Source organism: Vicia villosa, linkage group LG1 (assembly GCF_029867415.1).
Source record: "Vicia villosa cultivar HV-30 ecotype Madison, WI linkage group LG1, Vvil1.0, whole genome shotgun sequence".
In the NCBI taxonomy this organism is placed as follows: Eukaryota; Viridiplantae; Streptophyta; class Magnoliopsida; order Fabales; family Fabaceae; genus Vicia; species Vicia villosa.
This window is the reverse complement of record NC_081180.1, coordinates 208,506,059-208,523,498: the sequence shown is the minus strand read 5'-3', so window position 1 is coordinate 208,523,498 and position 17,440 is coordinate 208,506,059. Positions and strand designations below refer to the sequence as shown.

At 34.8% G+C, this 17,440-nt stretch overlaps 1 pseudogene; it reads right to left on the bottom strand.

Annotated features, from left to right (window-relative positions):
* Nucleotides 1-267: 267 nt before the first annotated feature.
* On the bottom strand, nucleotides 268-2,173 carry LOC131594089 (GDSL esterase/lipase At1g29670-like; annotated as a pseudogene).
* Nucleotides 2,174-17,440: the final 15,267 nt, after the last annotated feature.

The following is a 17,440-nucleotide window of genomic DNA, read 5'->3' as shown; positions in this document are numbered from 1 at the left end:
ATGAATTCCATAAAAAAATACGTACTTATTTCTATCTGGTCATGGTATTGAATTAGGAACACAGTATCCATCTGACTTCGTCAGACAACAAGAAGCCTTAAAAACCTTAAAACCTGAAATAAAAAATATCTTTGAAAATTAGTTGATTATTATTAAAAACATAAGTTAAAGATATTTTGAATTGTTTCATTATTAAACTAGAATATGAAGTTAAGTAAATCGAAATGTTTTACCCGACGAACTGTCTAAATTGAAGGCAGTAGTATTTCAAAATATAGGTCTAGAATCATGATACATGTTGTTAAATTGATCCGGTAGAAATCTTTGCTTTTGAATAAATATTGCTGCAGCATTATTCACCTCTTCAGCACAAGCTCCATTTATTCCTCTAGAAGCAATCACATTTGGAAAGCAACCTATTTTTGCTAGTCCAACTCCCACAAATTTTCTTGCCCCGATATCATACAAATCCTGCCAACCAAATTAAGTCGTAAGAAACATTTAATAATTTCTAATGAATTGATTTTATACCAATTAAATAATTTCTAGCGTATATTTTTAATGTATTTATTTTATATCAATTAAATAATTTCTAGCATATTTTACATCAATTAATAATTTCTAATTGATAAGTGTGGTTTTTATAAATAATATATATAGAGAAAATTATTGAGATCTTATATAGTGTGTTTTAGATTACGATAGAAAAATATTTTGCATTTGCATCCCGGTAAACCCCCCATTCTTCCGGTTGAACAGCTTTTTAGCCAGTTTATTGACCTTTTTTCCGGTTCCTTTAGAGCCCGGTTTCATAACGGAAATGCAATGTAAATGTGTGTAGTTTTCAGTTAAATAGATCTATCTATTTTGGATTTGAAAATTTAAATATATCACATTTTCACGTATTAAATTTAATTATATTAGAAATTACACACAAATCATTATATTTAGTTACATTTTTAAAAAGAATCATAAGTAGCATAGCTTTTAAATAATTGGGATATTTTAAATGGCTAAGCCTAACTTTTTTAAAAAGTAGTCTGACCAATTTCTAATGATAATATAGTTCATAACCATTTTTTAATGATAATACAATACATAACTAACAGAGAAAAAGGAGATAAAATGTGTGTACCTTTCCATAACCGGATAACTGCTCAAAAAGAAGTTGAGCATACTGCTCAGGGTTATAGGTGCTACTTGTTGAGTAGAGTTTTGGTTGGAAATAATTTAATAAATAATCATTAGTGCCTATATCAAAATAATACAAACACTTTTTAAGATATTTTGTGGCATGTTTAACACCTCCGAGCATGGTAGCAATTTGAGCAACAATAGTTTTATGATTTTCTACTTGTTGTCCCAATGAAATATTAGTACCCTGCACTTATTGAGTAAACTAATTTAATGGCAATATCATTAAAAATTTGAATATTTATAGCACATACAAACATATAACAATAAGTTATTTTATAGATATGTATGAATAAAGAAAGATATAATTATATACAATACAATACCGTTGAACGTTTTCCTGTTTCATTACGAATTCCAGCAGAACTAGATGCATAGTTCACACCTTTAAGTATATCTGACCAACATTTACAAATGGTGGAATGGAATTCTCAAAACCAAGTAGTTCGGCTACAAAGGTAAAATGTTAGCTTATGGTCAGTTTAAAAAATAAACAAAATTATTTCAATTAAAATAAAAAATATACATATTTATAAGGAGAAGATTATTATTTAATCTTTTTGTAATTATATAATTGAGCATGCTTTTTAAATGTGACACTAAATTTTAATTGCGCATGGAATATTAGGTTTGCAATGTTATTTAAAACATATGAAAAATTAACAAATGAGGTGTTAATAATGTATATAATTAAAATAAAAAATAATAATTGTATACAATTGTTACCAACTATGTCAACTTGTGTTTGTCTATTGGTAGTTCTTCCTGATGGGCCTTTGGGAAAGTCGATGCCATATGGTTTGTAATTAGCTTTAGCAGTTGTCGAAAGATTGTTGTTATTTCCATTATCAGAGAAATCGTCGCCAAAGATAAAAAGGCAAGGCACTTGAGGTGAATTTCCATTGACACAATGTTGCATGTAGCATGCTGCCAAAAGAACAAGAAGTACAACTAAGCCTGTTTTAGTCTTACAGGCCATGTTTTAAGGTATTCAAATATGGATGATATAGGAAAATGGGAATATTTTTCTATGATATGTACATTTACAATATGGAGGGTGTATATACAGGTTTATTTTACCACAAATTTTTCAATACATTTATTTATCAAGGACCAAAATTGATTTTAATTTAAAAATATGAAAAGATTGATGCCAGATTTGGCAAGTTTTGTAAATTATAAACTTGTCAACCCAAATAATAATAAAGGACCACAAATGATTTAAAATTTACATCTATTATTATGGAAACTTGAAAGAAAGTTGTGCTTCATACGAATCACAAATAAACAGTGAACGTGTAGGTAAGGGTATTCTGGTTTTGGATGATTTTTAGATTAAAATTTATTCCATCCAAACATTAAATTATTTAACTGTTTTATTTTGTAAGTATAACTTATTTTAAAGAGAGTAGTTCTTACCAATTTTATGGTGTTTAATTTTAGATTAATATTTTTATATCAAATTTCAATCATAAAAAAATTATTAACATTGTTGTTATTATTTTAAAGACCCATTGAAATTTGTACAAAAAACGATATATAAATATAACATATTATAACATGTTTCGTGGAGAATATGATTATTATATGCTAATAATTAGCAATATGGAATAAAAATATCGATTAAATATAAAAGATGCAGAATAGAAACAAAAAATAATATATAAATCAAACATATCATAGTAAGAATATAATTATTAATTATTAAAATGAATTTGAAAACAAATCTAAAATCTAAAATATGATTTAAACTGTTTTCACAAATGGCATTTATAAGCCATTCTGATAAAGAGGGTAAAGCAACTCTTACCAAATTAGGGTTTACACCATTGAATAAACACAAAACAAAAGAAAGTAAATTTTCTGAATAACTTTCTACCCTCTTTCAAAAGACAAAGTGACTTAAATTCATCAACTATTGTGCTGGGTCACTAATGGGCCTAACTAAATTTGAAGGAAAATACAAATAACAGAATTAAATAAATAGATGGCACATTAATTAGGCACAAAGTCCTTCATCCATTTAGGCTTCCTTCTCTTACGAATGGGCCTACTATCACTACTAGGGGTCAAAACCTTCTTTGTCCTCAAGGTTGGGTTTGACAATTTTGGCTGCAGCGAAAACGGTGGCCCGATTCCGAAATCCATTAGGTTTTGGAACGTTTGGATTTGTTTGATAGGGTACAGCAAGAACGCACGAGGGAACGTGTGAGGAAATGTGAAGAGTGGAAACAACATGTAAAGTATGGTGAGGAAATGCATGGGGAAAACATATCATAAATGAATTCTCTTGGTTCAGTGTGCTTTGAAGAGGCATTTCGTGTGTAGTCTTGGAACTTACCAATTCACATAAAGGTAAGTGGGCTAACAGACGGCTCAAATTGTGAGGGGATAGATTCGTTGGGGATACGATTTGGGAAATCAAAAGTTAATTTACATTGAAGCTACTTATTCAAATACAGACATTTCATTGCTTGCATGTTCCTCATTCACCTTACCAACTCTTCTTCTCTCATTCACGTTACCCATTCTCTCTTTCTCAGTAATATTCAGATTTCGTATTCCTTCACCCCCAGTTTGTCTAACGCTTCACCACCCAAATCAAAAGGATTAAATCCATCTTTCTCCTCTAAATCTGAGATTTTTTCACCCAGATTGTTCAGATCTTCTAAATTGCATGCAATGCTTGTCGGAGGTGTGGGCTCAAACTCTAATAGAATCTCGGTGGAGGTGGCTGAATGCTCTTAACCATGAAAAGCTCTTAGATAGGATACCTGGAAAATTAAATGAACTTTTAATGATGTCAGAAGTGCGATGTTATAGGCAACAAGTTTGATGCGTTGTTCCACCTTTAAAGGGCCAAAGTTGCATTTTGAGAGCTTCCAAGACACACGTCTGTTGACTAAAGTCTGGCAATAAGTCAGTAGCTTTATCAAGACAAGATCTCCCTCTCTAAAGGTACGATCGGTACAACTCTTATTGCTTTGTATTTCCATTTATTTCTTGCTTTTGAGTAAGTTGCGATGTAAGGTTTTTAATATCTCATCTCTTTGTTGCAAGGATTCGTCCAAGGTTGGGAGTGTTATAGATTCGAACGTATAGAGTGGAAAGGATGGAGGTGGTCGACCGTAAAGAGCTTCCAAAGGCGATATTATGATGGCCGAGTGATGATTTGTGTTAAGCCATAATTAAGCAAAGTGTATGTAACAAATCCATTTCTTTGAGTTTTCACTCGTAAAATAGCATAACTAGGTTTCTATGCAGCAATTTACTACCTCTGTCTGGGTGGTAAGCAGAGGTGTACTTCAAGGTGGTTCCCGACGCACGAAATAGCTCCTTCCAGAACGTGCTAAGGAAAAGAGGATCACACTACGCCAAATAAGCTATTTAATAGCATTTTTTTTTGTTTTTGATAGCGCTTAAAAGTGCTATTAACTGCGCCGCTATTGTAAAGGTTTTTTGTTTAATAGCACTTTAAAAATGCTATTAAAGTACCGGTTTTTAATAGCTTTTTTTCTAAAGCGCTATTGAAGTATGCATTTTGTGTGTGTTTTGATTCGATTTTGACAGCACTTTCAAACTAAGTGCTATTAAAGGGCACATGTTTGATAGCAATTTTAAAGAAAGCGCTAATATATGACTCATGTTTGATAGCACTTTTAAAGAAAGCGCTAATATATGACTCCTGTTTGATAGCACTTTTAAAAAAATCGCTAATATATGACTCATGTTTGATAGCCCTTTCAAAGAAAGTGCTAATATATGGTACACTTTTTTTTTTCTTCATAAAATCATTCTATTAATCGAAAAGCTACATTTAATTATATTCAATACCAAATAACACTTTAAGTTACTCATTGCATACATATTATGATCCATCAATACCAAATAATATTTTAAACCAAATCCTCTTGTTTACAAATATCATATGTATTTAGTGTACTTAAAAAAAAGAGTGCATTTGCATAGCCAAATTTGTAGATGCATGCATTCCATCTAAGAGTACTTTAATCCAAATTCCAAAACAAAAAGTCATATTCTCTAAATAAAACACCTAAAAAACAAGAAACGACAACAAAACAACACCAAGTAGTAACCACACTTCAAGAACCAAAAACGTTGATCCCATAGGTACAATCATTTAGCTAGGCAAAATAACCGCTTCTTGTTTTCCTGTATCATAGAAGAAATATTGATTATGTATTGTAAAATAAAAACCAATTCAAGATATATAAAATAATCAAACAGTTAATGTGTATCTAACAAGTCTTCTTCGAATTATTTAACCAAACAAAAAAAATATATTTATAATGTGGTGATAAGATTGAAAGAAAGTTCTTGTCTCTCTTCTTCAGTTAGAGCTTCTGTTAACTTCTCCTGAGATTGATAAGAATGAAAGAAACAACCAAAGTTTAGGATATGAAATTAATAATAATTGAAAATAATATTGAGACTAATGATGTAGTATCAAGGTCTCTTAGATTGTGAACTTTAGCTTAATGACACTTCCAACACTTCGTGAACTTCCGAACATTTACATTCTCCTTTCTAATTTCACACATATTAATATTAATTTACAAACTTCCATGTCTTTTGTGTTTAGGTGATATAAGTGGTTGTAAATATGCGTGTACTTCATTGTCAAGATAAGATATATTTTGTTGTACATATGGTTAGATTTAATGATGTCACACAAGACACTACAAGACTTTGGTTTGTTATAACTAATTAATCATTCAGTTTCAAAACATAAGGATTAAGGTTTTTCACGTAGACTAAGAACACCCATTAATGAATAAATAAGAGAAATAGTTTATTAGAATGGTTCTTAATAGTTATTGACTATTAAAAATTTATTTTTAAATCCTAGCATCTGTGTGTGACCCACAAACATGTATTATTTCTAATTGCAGTTTGTTTTGGTGCAGGCAATCAACACTCATAGTCAATGAACCTTCCCTAACAAAGTGACAGTATTATAGATGATCCTACCAGCCCAACTTTAGAGGCTCATTTAATGCAATGTTAATGAACAACTAGCTCAGCCACAAAAACGGTGCTAAACACAATTATCAGCCACCAATAATCTTGGAAATAATACAGGTATAAGTCACTTATGTACCATTAATTATTATTTACACTAGCTTATAGTATAAATAATGCATGTTTATGAGAATTGCACAAAAAACAAAAAATTGAGAACTAACCAAAATATTAACATTCGACTTACACATTGATCCAAAACTCTTTGAACATTCTCATTATCAATCACCCCATCCTTATAGACGCGGGCAGCCTTCCACACTTGACTACGACTTATCTCATCAACTTCCGACTCTTCTATCTGTATATACAATTTGACAAATTAACATAGCAATTAAAAAAAATTATAATCTTATACAATACAATTAAAAAAAGTAAAATTCCCACTCAATGTTCATTAAAGTATCTATTCAAGTGTTTATTTTTCAATGAATAAAACTAGGAAAAACAAGATAGATTTTTTTGATAAAAATTATCAAATCTGTATGTTCTTTTCTCTGCTAAGTAACAGTTTGCAGAGTCTCATACCAGGAAGAAAATTACTATTGCAGCATCCTAATAGTCCATACTAGTACACAATAATTATCTACACAACTAAGTGAAAGCAAATTCATGAATCTGTATACTACAACTGAGTGCATCCCAATAGACCATTTCAATAAAGTGAGTGTGGATTCAGAAAAGAATATTGTTTTATCAAAATCATACGATACGTCACTAAATAAAGACGAGTATCCAAGGAATAAAAACGTTTGTGATGTTTCTACTGATGAAGGAGCACCTTTCACTTCTGGAAGTGATGTCTGACAAACTGTTGAAATGGCACCACATTCATATTATGACTCTGCTGCAACAAACAAGTATACAGCTAATGTTCCATATCATCCTTTAGTTCTTACGAAAGCCAGAGCCAAGGTGCTACATCAAGAAGAGACAGGTAAAGAGTTGTTACATGGGCATTTGGACAATGGGACCTCCTTCAGTTCTTACGAAAGCCAGAGCCAATGTGCTTTAATTCACTCTCTCTTCAATGGAGAGGGGCTGTTACCATATCATCATGAACAAAAAGGAGCCCCGTTGGATTTTCAGACTTCAAACAACATTATGATGGGAGATGGCCAATGTTCCAGTCATTTCAAGGAGCCCTTGCAAATACCGCTGACGTAAGACCCAGTGCAGAGGAGAGTTACCGAGGTTTACATGCCAGAAAATATGTCGGAGAATATTCATTCCATTGCAGGAGGAAGGTACTTAATCCCTAGGCAAGATCCATTCATCCCCAGGCAAGATTCATTGGTTGTAGCAAATGAAACCGATTGGGTGCCTAATACTGCTTCCATGGAAACACCATCCCAATCGCACTTGAATACGGGTAATTTTATAGGTCGTCATTGCCCCCCAGCTAACCACCACATTCACGGTGGCTGGAACGGATTAGATGGCAGCAGTCTTTCAAGTCAAAGTGTCGGCACTGAATCAAACTCTGATCAGAGCTTAATTAGTATGCTATCACATTGTAACCGACTACAACCCGGTAGCTCTTATGATTCCGTCCGAAATCCAGACCAGTTTCTTACTCCAAGAACTTATGGAGTAGATGCAGGCATTACCTGGGTGAATCCGGATGTTTTACCACAGGCTTCCCATCCACTAGATTACTTCACCGCACGCGAGGCAGCGCCTAGTGTAACTGATTCCCAAGTGACAGTAAAGCTTGGATTGTGAAATGGAAGAATTTTACCAATTATGACAACACCAGATATTCTAACCAATATTAAATTATCTTAAAAAAGGCTTTGTTTCCCCTAATCCACCTCCCCTGCTTTCTCTGTTCTACTTCCTAACATCAAACTCATGCCTCCATGTGTTCATACTCCTCGAATAACAATGAATTCAAATGCAAAATCGAAAATACTCCCTTCCCTAATCAAATATCAACTCCAACTTCATAGATACATCATCAATCTCAATTAAATCTGACCAAAGATTCTAAAGCCCTAGAGCTACCAAATGAAATCAAACAGCATACAATAGCATTTTCAAACAATTGATAGAGGAATTTGAATCAATAATAGCACTTTTAAGGGAAATGCTATCCTAGTTAAAAATATTAAAAGCATTTTTAAAAATAGTGCTATCTTTTTTAAGTTTAATAATAGCATTTTTTCAAAAAGTGCTATCAAAATCGTACAGTTAGCCTTCTATGATAGCGCATGACGTCAAAGTGCTATTACAATATTTTTTTTTCCTTTTCAATAGCACTTTCCACAAAAGTGCTATCTTTTTTAAGTTTAATAATAACATTTTTTCACAAAGTGCTATCAAATTCGTATTGTCAGCATCTTATGATAGCGTTCAACGACAGAGTGCTATTATAAACTTTTGTTTTCCTTTTCAATAGCACTTTCTTCAAAAGTGCTATTAAATTAGGCGATACCAAATATCAAATTTGGCATAGTGTCACGATCTAACACGATGGACTTTGGGACACCATGGAGACGACAAATTTTGATGGAAAAACAGAGAGCTAGGTCTTTCGCTGAGAATTTTGAAGGGAGTACAATGAAGTGAGAAAATTGCGTAAGCCTATGACAGATCACTTAAATAACGCTGTGGCCGAAAAATTTAGGTAAGTGAGTGACAAAATACATGCTTAATATCTTTCATACTTGTGTAGGTGTGGGAGTCATACCCCAATTTTTGACCCTAAGATTATCCATTCATTTGTATTCTTGTCGTTGATCAAGATCACAATATTGAGGGTATTCTTTTGATGTTATGCTCACCTTATCTTTAGGGGGAACCATAAAGAACCTATGTTTTATTTTGTATATATATCACACTAAGCAAAATACCAAAATATGTCTTTTTCTTCAATGTTTTTTTTATGCAAGGTAGGTGTTGAAGCAAGTGCATCAGCATCATTCCTAAATTAGGGTTTTAAAGGTAATCTTCCATTGACTGAGCATTCATTGAAGCTAGATGGATTGAATTCAACAGGGACTTCTTGTCATCAAGTGTCATGTTCTAACTATTTCCACACCTCATTTGCTCAAGCTCATCTCAAGATGTGTGGTTTGATTCATCAAGGAACTTCACAGGTTCATGTGTTTATTTTCATGCCTTCTTCAACAAATTTCATCAAGCTATGAAACTCACAATTAAATGTACTTCAAGATAATATCATTTCAAGTTCTTATGTACCTCCTCATGTTTTATCATGCAAGAAAGCTTCCAAGGATTCCAAGTTGATTTAAAAAGATGGACCTAATAGGACAAGTTCTTGGTTTTATGGTTAGAAGAACTTCTCAATTTTCAACATTTTGTAGTGTTTCTTTTTGAAAAATACTCCCCTTGACATCATCAACAACTTCTCTTCACAAGTAAAGAAGAACTTCTATGAAGAAAGTCCTCAAAAGTTAGAAGACATTACAAGTCTCCTTTGAAAGTTAAAGAATTGGGTACCACGTGCTCCAGGCCGAGAGTAGTTGTGTCATAGACAAATGTATTCATCCAAGTGCTCCGGGCCAAGAGCTTAACAACTGGTATTCCGAAGATGTCATCACGGCCACTCACCTTTAGGAGTAATTTTTTTCCTTGTTTTAATCATGATTAACTCCTACGCTTTGCCCAAGGCGTTAATGAATCATTGTAGGGCTTCTTTGTTTCATCTGCAAGTTTATCATTAATAAAAAGGACGTTTTTGCATTCAAAATTTTTGTTCTTTTTCTTTCTTTATCTCTCATGATTAAAAAAAAATATAAATATAATAATAATAATAGATAATAACAAATGGCAATACAGTTTCCTCTTTGTTTCTATTCATGCTAAAATAAAAACATAAATCATCTATCGTGAAAATATATTTCTACTCCATGATGTGGTACAAGACTTTAAGCATGCTTGGAGACTTTTTTCTAAACATGGAGAACTTGCTTGTTGGATTTTTGTTGCTTTTTCTACATAGGAGACATGGGGGAGGCTCAAGAGAATAGTGGTTGTGATTAAAGTCACTTTACTAGAATGGAAGTGTTAACTTTGTTCCATAAAGTGTGTAATTCAATGGGCAATGGTGAAAGCACTTGGATCATAGCTCAAAAGTAAGTGAAATCAACTTAGTTTGGTGCCTTGACCAAGTTAGAAGGGCTGCAAGAAAGGAATGTTTGCATTTGAAATGGTTTTGCTTCATAACTTCTTCATGTTCATGGAGTTTTTCAAGTGTTATGGTGCCTCCTTCACAAAATCGTACTCCTAGCTAAAGCCATGGAATTTCATGCTAATATTCTCTTTGGAAAGCCCTTGCAACATACTTCAATCCACTTGTTAAAAGTTTTCTCAAACTCTTTTGGGATCATGGAGAAAAATGAACACAAAGTTGGAAAAAATTCAAGTGAAAACACTTAGGGTCCTTTTGGTTGGGAGTAGGTGCAGGGGACGGGAGGGGATAATTATAAAAATATGTGTTTGGTTCCCTTGCAACATACTTCAATCCACTTGTTAAAAGTTTTCTCAAACTCTTTTGGGATCATGGAGAAAAATGGACATAAAATTGGAAAAAATTCAAGTGAAAACACGTAGGGTCCTTTTTGTTGGGAGTAGATGCAGGGGAGGGGAGGGGAGGGGATAATTATAAAAATATGTGTTTGGTTCATTTTTTATAAGGGAAGGGGAGGGGAGGGGAGCAAAATCCCTCCTAGACTCACTTTTTGCTCCCCTCTAAATTAGAGGGATTTGGAGGGGAAGGAAGATTCAATAATCATAATTTTATTATTTTTCCTATTTTAACCTCAATTATTTTTTACCTCGGACGCAAAAAACTTTTAACCATGACTACATAAGTGAGGTAACGAAAGACCTCATGAAAAGTATCAACTCTGCCTCTCGATTTTTAAAACACCAAGGAGAAAATATTTATGCACATGGGTTCGAAATCCACATTCTGCACTTTTAATATTTTCAAAACAAACGAATCATACCTCTCGGTTTATCAATAACATAAGGGGTTAAAATTCATATTTTGTAAATTCGTTACAAACTACAAAATACTAATAAATTAATTATTTACCCATAATACTACATTTTTTACACAATATTTCTGTAAATATACATAAAAAAATTTGAATCTGATTCATCATCATCACTGTTGGGAAAGATCAGACGTTGGATCCTCATTAAACCAAAATGTCGGGGAAGATAAAATGTTGGATGTAATATATTTCAGATCCCTTTTTTATTTATTTTTTTATGATGTAAAACAAAATAAGGGTTAGTTAAATGAATGAATATATGATTATTGAAGAACACCGTAACAAAAAAAGATTATTGAAGAACAGAGTTTTCATGTGTTATATGTTTCATGTTATATGTTTGATTAACAATTATTGATATCAAAGTAATTTTATTAATGTCTGTTAGATTTCACGAAGATCACTAATGGAAGTGTCATACCCGTTGATGTTCATTCTCTCTTGTAATTGTCGCTTGAGGTCAAGCAACGGTTTAAGTTTGGGAGAGTTTGATCAGTGGTTTTTCCACGTGTGGAAGAAAGAAAAACCTCAGTCTGCCAAAACGCATCCCCACACACATGTGCAACAAGAAAAGCACCAGACACTGTTAGGACGCGTCCCAAAACGCCTGCCCAGACTTCACAAGCATTCTAGGACGTGTCTCCTACTCAAACGCGTCCCCAGACATGTCCCAGACCCTGCAAGACGACTTCCTCTGCCCATACGCGTCCCCAGATGCGTGCTTGAGGTACAAAATAACACCAAAATTTCCCCCTCTACCCATACGCGTCCCTAGAAGCGTGTCACTGAGCCAAACGCGCCCCCACACGCGTGTGCACGTGCTGTCATGGGCCTGATGGTCTGAAATCCGAGAAACGCTGAAATAAAAGAAGGAAAACGTGTTGGGCAAGGGTGGGACGATTTTGGAGGCTAAAAACACAGTAGAAGGCTTGAAAACACGCGTGTGCATGAGCTTTTTCCATTGAAGATCTGATTTCCTTCATTTATTTGTAATATCTATAATTCAAACTATGTTTTCTATTATTGTTATGAGTAGCTAAACCACCCATTGCTACGAGTGACCCTGATTATGATTGTAATGAATTTATTCAATTGATGCAATAATAATTTGGTTTTCATTAATGTTGATTTGTTCTACACTATTCTTAATGCTTTAACCGTCAGACAAACAGATTCTGTATGTTGATGAATAATTTGAGCTGGACAATGATTGTTTGTTGATCTGTGTAAGAACATAGGATAATGAATATCACCTAGTGATGGATAGAAAAACACTTAGAAATGGGGGGTTTGAATAAGTGTAGTCTAAAAACTTGAACGATAAAAACAATTTGCACAATTATTTTTATCCTGGTTCGTTGTTAACTAAACTACTCCAGTCCACCCCCACGGAGTGATTTACCTCACCTGAGGATTTAATCCACTAATCGCAACAGATTATAATGGTTTTCCACTTAGCCCACGACTAATCTTCTAGAGTATCCTGATCACAACCTGATCACTCTAGGAACAAATGCTTAGACACAAGCTAAGACTTTCTTAGAGTATCCTGACCACCACGTGATCACTCTAATTACAACTGCTTAGACACAAGCTAAGACTTCCTAGAGTATCCTGATCAACACTTGATCACTCTAGTTACTTACAAATTAATGTAATCAATTCTAAGAGTATTACAAATGCTTTTGAAAAGCTATAATCACAACATTGATATTTCTCTTAACGTTTAAGCTTAATCTCACTAATATATTACAACAGCAATTTAGTGAGCTTTGATGAAGATGAAGTTTATTCCGAGCTTTGAGTTGAACAGCGTTTCAGCAAGTTTTTCAGAATAAGTTCGTTCAGAATCGGTAACCTTGCTTCTCATCAGAACTTCATATTTATAGGCACTCGAGAAGATGACCGTTGGGAGCATTTAATGCTTTGCGTATTCCGTACAGCACTGCATTTAATGTTTCACGCTTTTGTCAACTACCTCAAGCCTTGTTCATGCTGTGTCTACTGACGTTGCCTTTAATAGCTTCCAACGTTCCTTTTGTCAGTCAGCGTAGCCTGCCACTTGTACTTTCTTCTGATCTGATGTTTGTGTATACAACGTTTGAATATCATCAGAGTCAAACAGCTTGGTGCATAACATCTTCTTGTCTTCTGATCTTGAAGTGCTTCTGAGCGTGATACCATGAGAACTTCAGTGCTTCTGCTTCTGAACTCAAGTTCTTCTGATGCTTCCATAGACCCATGTTCTGATTCTGCCTTGACCATCTTCTGATGTCTTGCCAGACCATGTTCTGATGTTGCATGCTGAACCTTCTGAGTCAAAGCTTATGAGCGCTGATTTGTGCATACTCTTTATATATTTCCTGAAAGGGAAATTGCAATGTATTAGAGTACCACATTATCTCACACAAAATTCATATCCTTGTTATCATCAAAACTAAGAATATTGATCATAAAAAATCTTGTTCTAACAATCTCCCCCTTTTTGATGATGACAAAAACATATATAAATGATATGAATTTGCGATCAGAAAAAGCAGACGGCTAAAGACAATTTACACAGCTATAGCATAAGCATGAGAATATGTCTCCCCCTGAGATTAACAATCTCCCCCTAATATGAATAATCTCCCCCTGAAATTAATACTAGAAGAATTTTATAAATAAAAGACTTCCCTGAGTATTTCAATAGAGACGTTCACATATGCTTGATCTTCAGAACATTCATGACTTCTGATTTCTGCTTCCATAGGACAGCTTCAGAACATTGAATTTCTTTAGATCCTCAAAACATTCACAGCTTCTGACTTCTGCTTCCATCGAGGACAGCTTCAGAACATGAATTTCTTTGATCTCCAGAACATTCACAGCTTCTGATTCCTGCTTCCATTGGACAGCTTCAGAACTTGAATTTCTTTGATCTTCAGAACATTCGCAGCTTCTGATTCTTGCTTCCATTGGGACAGCTTCAGAGCTTGAATTTCTTCTTACATCACTTCTTGCTAGATTGTATCAGAACATTGTTGAATGTACCAGAGCATCATCAGAGCATCTATACATCCTGAAATGTTACAGAACAAAACTAAATGACAAAAGTCAGCATGAATGAGTCAGAACATAGAATATGTTTCAGAACACATAATATGTATTAGAGCCATATAAAATGTATCAGATCCATATAAAATGTATCAGAACAAATAGACATAATTTTTCAGATCATATTCTATCATCAGAATATCTGAACATTCTTCCTTCTTGCTTCTTGCTTCTGATTCTGAAGCTTCATAGCACTCAGCTTGCTTCAAGAATCTAAAAGCTTGATTCATCTTGTTGCTTCTTATGTTGATCTTAAATCTTCAATTCCTGCAACAACACAACTTAAAGCATAGAACTTTGCAGTTCTGTTAGTAATGTGGGGCCTTTTTACCCGGGAATTGATAATATTAATCAGATCATTTATCATATATTTTCTCCCCCTTTTTGTCATAACATCAAAAAGAATATAAAAGATTCAGATGTAGAAAACGACAAAGGAAAGAAAAAGAATTAAACTTTTCATTGATTAAGCAAATAGAATTACAAAAGATGTATGCAGAACAAGCAGATGCAACAAGGAAAGAAAACTACAAAGACCAAAGACTAAGACCCTAGCTTAGACAAAATCTGCGCCAGAATGTCATGAACCCCGTCAGTGCTTGCAGTCTGCCTTGCCATGAAGGAGCGAAATTCAGCGTTGGCTGCTTCTTGCGCGTCCAAACGAGAAGCCAGCATAGCTTGATTCTGATGCAGAGCTTCCAAGGTCTCTATCAGAGCTGAGGGTACACCAGAAGAAGAAGCACCAGAACTTCTGCCAACAGGGACAGCAATCTCAGCAGGTCGATCTTCTGGAAGGTCTTCAGCTTTTGTACCTTCCATCTCAACATCTAAGTCTGACTCAGGAGCAGCCTCAGCATATTCTGGTTCAGGCAACTCAGAAGCTCCAACTTCCAACGCCTGAAGAATAGCTGCTAGGTTTGTTGGAGGAGTAGGACCATCAACTTCAGCAGGATAAACCACTTCTGGAAAGACCATGTGAGGAGCACTTTCAGAAGGGTTCATTCTGAACCAATCAAACAACCATTGAAAATCTCCAGTCAGCACAAGATACCTTGGTTTCCATACCACGATGTCTCTGCAGAGATTTTCTTCTACCATCTCATCTGCAGGTATCCTCTCTTCAATAACTCTTCTGTTCCTGATGAGATGGTGATAGCTGCTTTCACCAACTTCCAAGAGAAGACCGCGAGCCCCAGGTGCTTCAGTCATGATCATTCTCTGAACATCCTTAGCCCTAACCAGAAAATCCTGGCGAAAGGCTTCCCAGAGGTTGCAGGTAGCATACTCATCCAGATGATTAAGGTGAGCAGCACCCAAAATCTCCAACCAGCTATTTACATCTGAGTGTAAAAGCTCTAGATAAGCATGGGTGGTAGGTGTAGGAGGGTTGACATTGAATCTGGAGTCAGGAAACACAAAACTGTAGGGGTTAGGTGTTCTGGTGGGAAAAGGGTGTGAGAGCGGTGAGGAGATATCTGTGAAATGGGTTGAGGGGGAAGGGATATCAGATGATGGAGATGGTGGTTCCAGAGAGGTGAATGAAGAGGAAGAGGTGGTGGAAGTCTGTGAAGAGGGAGGTGATTGAGGGATACCATCAAGGGGTTGATACACACGTCTAGAGTAGTTTCCAGACATCATAGCTTCAAAGGGATTCACCTTGAGAGGGTCATAGGTGATCCTTACTCTTTTTGGTTTGTTTTCTGGTTCATCAGTTGCCTTTCTCTTTTGTTTACGATCAGTTTCTTGATTTGCAGAACTTGACAAAGGATTCACCTTGCAGATAGTGAAAACTGCTAGGGTTTATGATATGAATGCAAAGAGAGATAGAGAGCGAAAAAGAAACTGAATGCAAGAGAGAGCAATATAAGAGGGAAAAGAAACGTTTGAAGAGTATTAAAAGAAAAAGAAATAAAAGGAAATGATGGATAGCATTTAATGTTACGTGACGTAAGGAGAGATAATAATGACAAAAGAAGTGATTAGCACAGTTACCTAAGTAGGCGCCCCCTCAACTGCACGCACGCTTGTCCAGAAATAGTGAACACGTGTTTACCATCTGGATAGCCAGTTACAGCTGTTTTACTTTTAAAGAGATTCTGAGTCAACTTAGACAATGAAACGTTAGTAATAACAGACACTACAAGAAAACAACACATTAGCGTCGGCCAAAAGCCGTCGCTAAACTAGGAAAAACCGACGCTACCAACGTTTAGCGTCGGCTTCGCGTCGGTGTCGGGGTTGTCATTAAAACCCTCGAAGCAAACAGTAGCGTCAGGCCGACGCTACCTTAGTGTCGGCTAAAAGCCACGCTAAGTGGGCCACTAATCATGATCCAAAGTTCTACAATTTACATCGTTAGCGTCGGTTATGTGTAACGCTACGGTGTGATACGTGTTCATTTATGATTGGTAAACCTTTTATGCTGATGCCACATCTCATTATTAGCGTCGGCTACGTACGTCGCTACCGCACGCACGTGTTCACTTGCAATTGGCTAACCCAGAAGAAGAAAATTTGTTTTCCTATTAGTGTCGGTTTTAGCCGACGCTAACGTTTTTTTGGTTTTTTTTTTGGGTCTGACCAGTTTATTTTTAAACCTATATATTATAAATTTTAATTACACCTTTAAATTATAAAATGTGATACAATACTATTAATAAATATAATTTAACCGTTTTGAAATAAAAACAATAAATTGAAACAACACATTATAATACTGATAGAAACGGCACATTACAATAAGTCTTCATAGTGATACATTACTTATAACAAAATCCTATAATCATAAGAGTTTACTTAAACATGCCAAGGTGTACCAAAATAAGTCTAACTAAAACAGCACATTACAATGCTGATAAATCTTCATAGTGATACTTTACTTATAACACAATCCTATAATCAGACAAGTTTACTTAAACATATCAAGGTGTACCAAAATAAGTCTATTTATAAGTCAAACTAGACATAAGATTAATCATAACACATCCTCTTGCAACATCTTCCTCATCCTACTGATCATGATCATCAGCAGCAACATCTTCATCCTCCTCCTCATCCTCCTGCAACATTTAAAAAAACAT